Source organism: Rhamphochromis longiceps, linkage group LG23 (genome assembly GCF_057381845.1).
Source record: "Rhamphochromis longiceps isolate RC_006_pf linkage group LG23, R_longiceps_female_GT1.1, whole genome shotgun sequence".
In the NCBI taxonomy this organism is placed as follows: Eukaryota; Metazoa; Chordata; class Actinopteri; order Cichliformes; family Cichlidae; genus Rhamphochromis; species Rhamphochromis longiceps.
In genome coordinates, this window is record NC_140578.1 from 27,421,701 (window position 1) to 27,431,162 (window position 9,462).

The following is a 9,462-nucleotide window of genomic DNA, read 5'->3' on the forward strand; positions in this document are numbered from 1 at the left end:
TATGTGCCACAGACGATGAAATCATCAAATTATTCGTATTCTCTGAAACTTTTTTGTTGTTTTGTTCAACTGTTTTCCACCAGATACTTTTTAAAGCATCACATAACTCTTCCAGACTTTTTTGTTTTCCAGTGAAAAACATGAATAGCGTGCAACAGAACAAAACAGAATAGAATAGAATAGAACAAAGAGCCTCTATTGACATTGAATTTAGGATACAGCAAGACTTGGGGATCAACTCCGGTCACATATTTGAATTTACAATTTAAAAAAAATGTTACATAAGCACACAAGCGGCCACTGATAAAAGGAGAATTTAACATTAGGCACCACAATATGGAACGCCAGGACTGCCATAATGAATTTATTAAATACACCATTAAATTATTAATTAAATGTGGCAATAATTAATTAAATGTGTCAATAATTAATTAAAATGTGAAATACATAAATAATTAATTAAATGTGTCAATAATTAATTAATTAAATGTGTCAATAATTAATTAAATGTGTCAATGATTAATTAAAATGTGAAATACATAAATAATTAATTAAATGTGTCAATAATTTATTAAATGTGTCAATAATTTATTAAAATGTGAAATAAATAAATTATTAATTAAATGTGTCAATAATTAATTAATTACATGTGTCATAACTATTTATTTAATTAATTAATTCCAATTTTAATTAATTATTTAATGGTGTATTTAATTAGTTCATTATGGCAGTCCTGGCGTTCCATAGTAGTGACCTTCAAGTAGAATTTTTAATAAATCTATCCATCCATCCATCCATCCATCCATCTTCATCTGCTTTGTCCGGGGCCGGGTCGCGGGGGCAGCAGCCTAAGCAAAGAGGCCCAGACCTCCCTCTCCCCAGCCACCTCCTCCAGCTTATCCGGGGGAATACCAAGGCGTTCCCAGGCCAGCCGAGAGATATAATCTCTCCAGCGTGTCCTGGGTCTGCCCCGGGGCCTCTTCCCGGTGGGACATGCCTGGAACACCTCACCCAGGAGGCGCCCAGGGGGCATCCTTGTCAGATGCCCGAACCACCTCAGCTGGCTCCTTTCAACGTGGAGCAGCAGCTGCTCTACTCTGAGCCCCTCCCGGATGGCCGAACTTCTCACCCTATCTCTAAGGGAGAGGCCAGCCACCCTTAAATCTATCTTAATGATTTTTAGTTTTTAATGACCGTTAGCCTGCCTTTGGGTCGTTCAGCCAGTCAGCATTCATGTTCTGTCCATCCACTCACTATAATAAACCTCCGTATCCTGCGTCGTGAGTCCTGCATTTGGGTCATCTCCTCCTCGCATCCACACACGAACCCTGAAAACCTGGATGATTGAGCATGCATCAAGACTAAGAATTTCTAATATTAGACAAAGATACCACAGTTAAATACAAAATGCAGTTTTTAAATTATGATTGAATTTGTTAAGAGATCAAAACCCACCTGGCCCTGTGTGGGGAAAAAAGATTTGCCACTCTTGTAAAAATAATGAATTAAAAGTAATTAACATCATTTTTTTTGAAAGCTTAGTTCAATTTCACTGTGTGACAAAGTGAAGCAGGTTAAAAGATCTCTAAAAGCAACACATCACACCACAAGCTAAAGAAACTAGTCTGGAAAGGGTTACAAAGCCATTTCTAAGGTTTTGGGCAGAGGTGGGACCAAGTCATTGTTTTGCAAGTCTCAAGTAAGTCTCAAGTCTTTATCCTCAAGTCTCAAGTCAAGTCTCAAGTAATGTCAGGCAAGTCAGAGTCGAGTCTCAAGTCACTGGTGTAAAAGTCCGAGTCAAGTCACAAGTCTGAAACTTTGAATTTCAAGTCCTTTCGAGTCTTTAAAAAAAACAAACGAAAAAATAATGTTGCAGTTATATGCTAAATGTAAATATTAGACCATGTAATTTTAAAATCTGTGTTTTTCTCAACACATACAAAATAGTGAACTTAGAAAATATACACAAATTGTGAAATTGCACCTCTTTAAAATGCAGCTCAATTAAACCTAGCTCCAAGAATAATTTTCACCGACAGTTCTGAGATAAGCTGCATGTTATTCTTGGATGCGGTTGTAGGACCAGCTTTAAAATCGCATGACAAAAATATCATACACATTAAAAAAAACTGTATCACCAACGTAGCCTGGACAACATTTGCTAGTTAGATGAAGTCAGCTATCTCATTGTAGCATATTTATATGCATATTTATAAACATACGGTTCTTGGAGTGAGTGCACACACTCATGAAGTTTAGTAACTTCAGGTCACTGCAACAAGCCCAGGTACAGTTTACCGACGGATGGGTACAGGACCTTGAAATGCACCGTGTAGAACGAAAGACCATCGTACGTATCATAAGTTTACCAGTCTCACAAATCGTCTCATAAATACACATTCGTTAACCGTTTATTAATAGGACCTTTGAGCTCAACGGTAATTAATTAGTAGTGGAAATAATTTCTGGTACCCATCACAGAAATGTAGCAGTGACAATAATATTGTATGCTGTAATCGTACTGGACAATTAGTGATACAAAAAACCTGTTTTATCCTGTGAATAAAAGTATGTGTTTTTGTCAATGTACCATAATAACAGAAGCGAAACGCAATATTGTGTCAGGACAATTCACTATTTATGCACAATAAATAAAGGAGCATAGCGCGACAATTTCTGTTCAGCGCCAGACTTGCTTGTAACCTATATCACTAATTATGTTATGAAAATGACGTATTAACTACTAAAAAACACTGACCTTCGTGTAAATGCTTGGAGCAGACTAACCTGTGAGCTGGAGTGTTCTGGGACGTTATATTTGATCTTTGAATGGCTGCGATCCAGGCCGTCTTTGTTACTTCGGAAACATGGCTTGAACAATTTCTCTTCAACGACGTAATCCGATAACAACCGATCTCTTTACCCGTCGGCTTCCCGTGGCTGTCATGCGACCGGCTATTGCAGTTAATAATACAACGGCTTCTTGACATTTTTGTGTTTCTTTTTATCGCTGTATAACTGATTTTAATTGAAAGCCTGCGTGCGCTAGTACCGCTTGCCACGAGTTCCCAGAATCCTTTGCGGTTCTACCCGTGAATGACATCACATTTTAAATCTCCATATAATATGCATGTTAAATTTTATATTTGGGGTAAAACATCAAGTCTTTTCAAGTAAACCGGTTCAAGTCCAATTCAAGTCCCAAGTCATTGGTGTAAAAGTCCAAGTCAAGTCACAAGTCTTAGAACATTTTTTCAAGTCAAGTCTAAAGTCATAAAATTAATGACTCGAGTCTGACTCGAGTCCAAGTCATGTGACTCGAGTCCACACCTCTGGTTTTGGGACTCCAGTGAACCACAGTGAGAGACATTATCCACACATGGAGGAAAGTTGGAGCAGTGGTGAAGCTTCACAGGAGCGGCCGTTTTATCAAAAGTACTCCAAGAACAACTCATCCAGGAGGTCACAAAAGAACCAGAAACAACAAAGAACTGCAGGCCTCACATGTCTCAGTTAAGGTCAGAGTTCAACAATAAGAAAGAGACTGCACAATTTTTTTTACCACTCTTTGAACTTGTTGAATTAGATTAAATTAATTTTAGTTTTTTTCCAAGTTTTAAGAAATTATTGTTTCTTGTTGGTCTATATTTCTACAAGAAATAGATGCCATATGTTTTTCAAAGAATCAAGTTGGAAGTGCGTTCTGGAACCAACCACCTGTTTTCTTGCAGTATTTTTGTTTCAGAACTTAAAAGCTAATCTCACATTTCCCTGAAAACATCTTGATAATTCCTAAGACTTTTGGGAAAATATTCTGTGGACTGATGAGACACAGGATACACACACACGCATGCGCACATGTACACTGATACTGATACGCTCTCACCATCACCCTCCCTTCCCCAAATCCAGCGCCTCCTCCCATTCTTACCTCTAATCCGATGTGGACAGCGGATCAGCTGGAGGTGTGATTGAAGATTGCAGTGGTCCCAGATCCAGCTGTACACACTGGAATACTCTCTCATGTTGCTTGTCTGTGTTTTATTGTGTTATGGTGTGGTGGTATCTGTGCATTCCTGTATTATCCTTTTGTGTTACACATTTCGCTGTTTTTTTCCTAGGCTACCTAGCCTGACCTGTCTCCCCAATGTGATGTTTGTGTATTGTATGTACGGTCGGCAAGGTCTCGGTTGTGGACAACTGCAACTGACAAATTATGGCTATCTCATCTCATCTCATCTCAAAAGTAACATTTTTTGAAAGGTTTGAGTTACATCTGATATAAAACTAACAGAGACCTGACTGCGACCTCAAACAGGCTGTTCATGGTTGAAAACTCTCCAATGTTCCTAATTAAAACAATTCTTCAAAAATTCCGCCAGAGCGATGTGAAAAACTCATCATTCCTAGTTATTGCAAATACTTGATTGCAGTTTTTGTTGCCAAGGGTGACACAGCCAGATATTAGGTTTAGGGGCCAAGTACTTTTTCACACAGTGTCAATTAGGTTTGGATACCTTTTGTTCTCTTAATGAATGAAATTATCCTTTAAAAATAGAACTTTGTAATGTATTGTGTTATCTTTGCCTATTATTAAAATATGTGAATCATGTAAGTGTGACAAATAAGCAAAAATAAATATGCTTTTTACAGCACTGCGTAGTTTAAATGATTTACAAATGAATGGGTTTTATTTTCATTTACACTCCACTCAAGTAATACTCTGAATTCGACTGAAATCCACACAAACCATTGTTTAAAAGACAGTCCTAAATATTAAGCCTAAGATGAGTCCTGGACCTAGGTTACCCAGAAACCAATAGGATAACCTAATAGTGGAGCTAAAATAACTAGAGAAAATAAAGGTAGGTGCCTTCTACTTTTACCAGTGTTACTATTACTATTACCAGTAAGTTTGATGGTTTCCAGCCATAACTCACATTGTCTCCAAGGTTCAAGGTTCTTTATTTGTCACATGCATAGTTATACAAGTATAACACACAGTGAAATGTAGCCTGACACGCTCCTCGACATGTGCAAAAATTGGGGGGGGTGTAGAGGAAGAACATTATATATACAGTGGGGCAAAAAAGTATTTAGTCAGCCACCGATTGTGCAAGTTCCCCCACCTAAAATGATGACAGAGGTCAGTAATTTGCACCAGAGGTACACTTCAACTGTGAGAGACAGAATGTGAAAAAAAAATCCATGGATTCACATGGTAGGATTTGTAAAGAATTTATTCGTAAATCAGGGTGGAAAATAAGTATTTGGTCAATAACAAAAATACAACTCAATACTTTGTAACATAACCTTTGTTGGCAATAACAGAGGTCAAACGTTTACTATAGGTCTTTACCAGGTTTGCACACACAGTAGCTGGTATTTTGGCCCATTCCTCCATGCAGATCTTCTCGAGAGCAGTGATGTTTTGGGGCTGTCGCCGAGCAACACGGACTTTCAACTCCCGCCACAGATTTTCTATGGGGTTGAGGCCTGGAGACTGGCTAGGCCACTCCAGGACTTTCAAATGCTTCTTACGGAGCCACTCCTTTGTTGCCCGGGCGGTGTGTTTTGGATCATTGTCATGTTGGAAGACCCAGCCTCGTTTCATCTTCAAAGTTCTCACTGATGGAAGGAGGTTTTGGCTCAAAATCTCACGATACATGGCCCCATTCATTCTGTCCTTAACACGGATCAGTCGTCCTGTCCCCTTGGCAGAAAAACAGCCCCATAGCATGATGTTTCCACCCCCATGCTTCACAGTAGGTATGGTGTTCTTGGGATGCAACTCAGTATTCTTCTTCCTCCAAACACGACGAGTTGAGTTTATACCAAAAAGTTCTACTTTGGTTTCATCTGACCACATGACATTCTCCCAATCCTCTGCTGTATCATCCATGTGCTCTCTGGCAAACTTCAGACGGGCCTGGACATGCACTGGCTTCAGCAGCGGAACACGTCTGGCACTGCGGGATTTGATTCCCTGCCGTTGTAGTGTGTTACTGATGGTGACCTTTGTTACTTTGGTCCCAGCTCTCTGCAGGTCATTCACCAGGTCCCCCCGTGTGGTTCTGGGATCTTTGCTCACCGTTCTCATGATCATTTTGACCCCACGGGATGAGATCTTGCGTGGAGCCCCAGATCGAGGGAGATTATCAGTGGTCTTGTATGTCTTCCATTTTCTGATGATTGCTCCCACAGTTGATTTTTTCACACCAAGCTGCTTGCCTATTGTAGATTCACTCTTCCCAGTCTGGTGCAGGTCTACAATACTTTTCCTGGTGTCCTTCGAAAGCTCTTTGGTCTTGGCCATGGCGGAGTTTGGAGTCTGACTGTCTGAGGCTGTGGACAGGTGTCTTTTATACAGATGATGAGTTCAAACAGGTGCCATTCATACAGGTAACGAGTGGGGGACAGAAAAGCTTCTTACAGAAGACGTTACAGGTCTGTGAGAGCCAGAGATTTTCCATGTTTGAGGTGACCAAATACTTATTTTCCACCCTGATTTACAGATAAATTCTTTACAAATCCTACCATGTGAATTCATGGATTTTTTTTTCACATTCTGACTCTCACAGTTGAAGTGTACCTCTGGTGCAAATTACTGACCTCTGTCATCATTTTGAGTGGGGGAACTTGCACAATCAGTGGCTGACTAAATACTTTTTTGCCCCACTGTATATATACATACATATAGTATATACACTGGGTGAATGTGCAGTAGTAGCAGCAAGCAGGTGAATTCTGTACATTAATATGAATAGACATCTGACTATTTTACAGGATAGACAATATAAACATATTTAAAATTAAAGGAATTGAAATGTACATTGTGCCTTGGTTTAGAGTGTCTGGAAGAGAGTCCTGTCTCAGTCAATTATAGATGATGTGAGAGGGCGGGTGTGTGTGTTTAGGGCACGGATGGCTTGGGGATAGAAGCTCCTCTTGAGTCTCTCTGTCCTTGCCCGGAAGATGCGGAACCTTCTACCAGATTGCAGAAGTTGGAACAGTTTGTTGCCAGGATGGGACGGGTCCTTCAGTATCTGCGCTGCTCTAGTCCGGCATCTCCTGGTGTAGGTGTCCTGAAGCGGGGGGAGAGCAATCCTGCAGCAGCGTTCTGCTGTACGGATCACTCTCTGGAGAGCTTTTTGGTCCTTCACACAGCTGTTCCCAAACCACGATGTCATGTTCTGTGTGAGGATGCTCTCCACAGTGCCTGTATAGAAAATCCTGAGGATCTTTGGAGAGACCCTGAACTTCCTCAGTTGTCGTAGGTGATACAGGCGCTGCCTAGCCTTTTTGGTCTGGACCTAAATGTGGGCAGCCCATGTCAGGTCTCCTTGACAATCTATGTACTGAAGGTCCTTCAGGAAACTGGGTTTGAGTCTGTTATCCTCTCTCTGCTTTCCTGTAAACAGTCCAATCCAATAAAAATGCACAAAAATGCCAAAACTAAATAAATTTGCTGAGTATCAACTGAGACACAGTAACAAAATTGTAACCTGAAACTTAATCTAAAAAGATCACAGTGTCATTTGGCTGTCTGAGTCATACTCCAACCTAACAGTCACAAGAACAAGTAAGTTAATTTCATAGGGTCACAAGGTAAAAAGGTTCAATTTAAGGACTCCTCATAATTCAAGCATCTCTATAATTGTCTAGTTATATTATTTCTAGAGCATTTACATGTGAAAACAGCTTCACCTTATTATATGAAACTGAAGACAACCATAACAAAGTAATGCTTTGAAATCATAACTTAATTTTATTACATTTAATTTTTGACCGTGTGTGTGTTTTCTGTGTCTTGATTTAAGGCCATTTTTCATGCTGTCACGTCACACTGATTTCCCCCTAGTGGTCACAATATGTAATTACACAAAAACTGCCAAACTTTAACTGCAATAGAAAAATGCACAATTAATTAATTGATAGCAATGACATTTTAACAAATATATAATATATTAACATCACTATAAAAATGTATAAATAAGTAATAGTAATTAATAGTATAATATAAACAAAAATTGGCAATCCCTTCCATCCGGTAATTTAATGAGTACCAACAACCTTATTGCATCTTTAACCTGATCATTCATCATTCATTCAAATGGTTGCTGCAGATGGCCACCCCTCTCTGAGCCTGGTTCTGCCAGAGATTACTTCCTGCTAAAAGGGAGTTTTTCCTTTCCACTGTTGCCAAGTGGTAGAGTGTATTATTGTAAGGTCTTTACCTAACAAGATAAAGTTCCTCGCGGTTGTTGTGATTTGGTGCTACACGAATAAAACTTGAGTTGAGTTAAATTGATTGAGTCTTGGGTTTTTTTCCCCAGTCTCTTTGTAAATGTTCTGTTTCTTCCAGTAAATTTGCAAGTGTTTCTTGTCAATTAATTTTTTTTTTACATTTTCAATGTCGATGGAAACCCTAAATATGGCCTTTTTTTGTCTTCGTACATTTATACATGTAAATGCAAACTCCACACACTTTTTTATTTTTAACGTTATACAGCCTACAAACTGGATTTGGCATCAGAGCTCTTTATACTTCGGTTTTTCTGTCTGAGCTTTAATGAAATGGCCTTTGTATTGCAACGTACTGTACAACAGACCCCAGTGAAGCAGAAGCATCATGTAGTTCAGCTTTTCTCCTGTAGATGGAGAAAGAGGGCCACTCCACGGGCCCAGGGGGCAAGAGGGTTTGATGAACTTGCCTAAAGCTTAATCTGAAAGGGTGCGGAAGTTGAATGGGGGGGATATTGTTTTTATGAAAAGCAGGGCTTGTCACTACCCGATCCGTACCGGAAACCCGATCGGTACCCCGCATGCGCGAAAGGTTTCTACTTCCGGTCGTAGCGTTTTATGATAGTTATGGGTCAGAGTTTGGATTTGGAAACAAATTTTGCAAAGTGATCAAACTGTTCTACAAGCAAATTTATAGTTATGTTTCGCTCAATCCAGGCATAACATCTAGGATAGACATATTCTGTGGAATTCGACAGGGTTGCCCAATTTCTCCAAAATTATTTATTCTTTGCACTCAATTAATGGCTTACCTCATTGTGAACCATTCAGACATCGAAGGAATAAACATTTTTGATATTGAACTGAAAATAAGTCAGTTTGCAGACGACACAGTAATATTTTTAAAGGATAAATCAATACTCGAGAAAGCATTGAATGTCATTTCAATTTTTTCTAAAGCTTCAGGCTTGTGTCTGAACCTAAAGAAGTGTGAACTTTTGCCACTTTATGATTGTTTGGAAAATAGCATGAGGACGATTCCAGTGAAAAATGAAGTTAAGTATCTAGGCATCTATTTAGACAAAGACATCAACACTAGAGAATCAAAAAACCTAAAAGACAAAATTGATGGCATGTCCAAAACACTAAATCATTGGTTGACGAGAGATATTACAATTTTTGGACGCAATCTATTATCCAAATCAGAGGGCGTCTCAA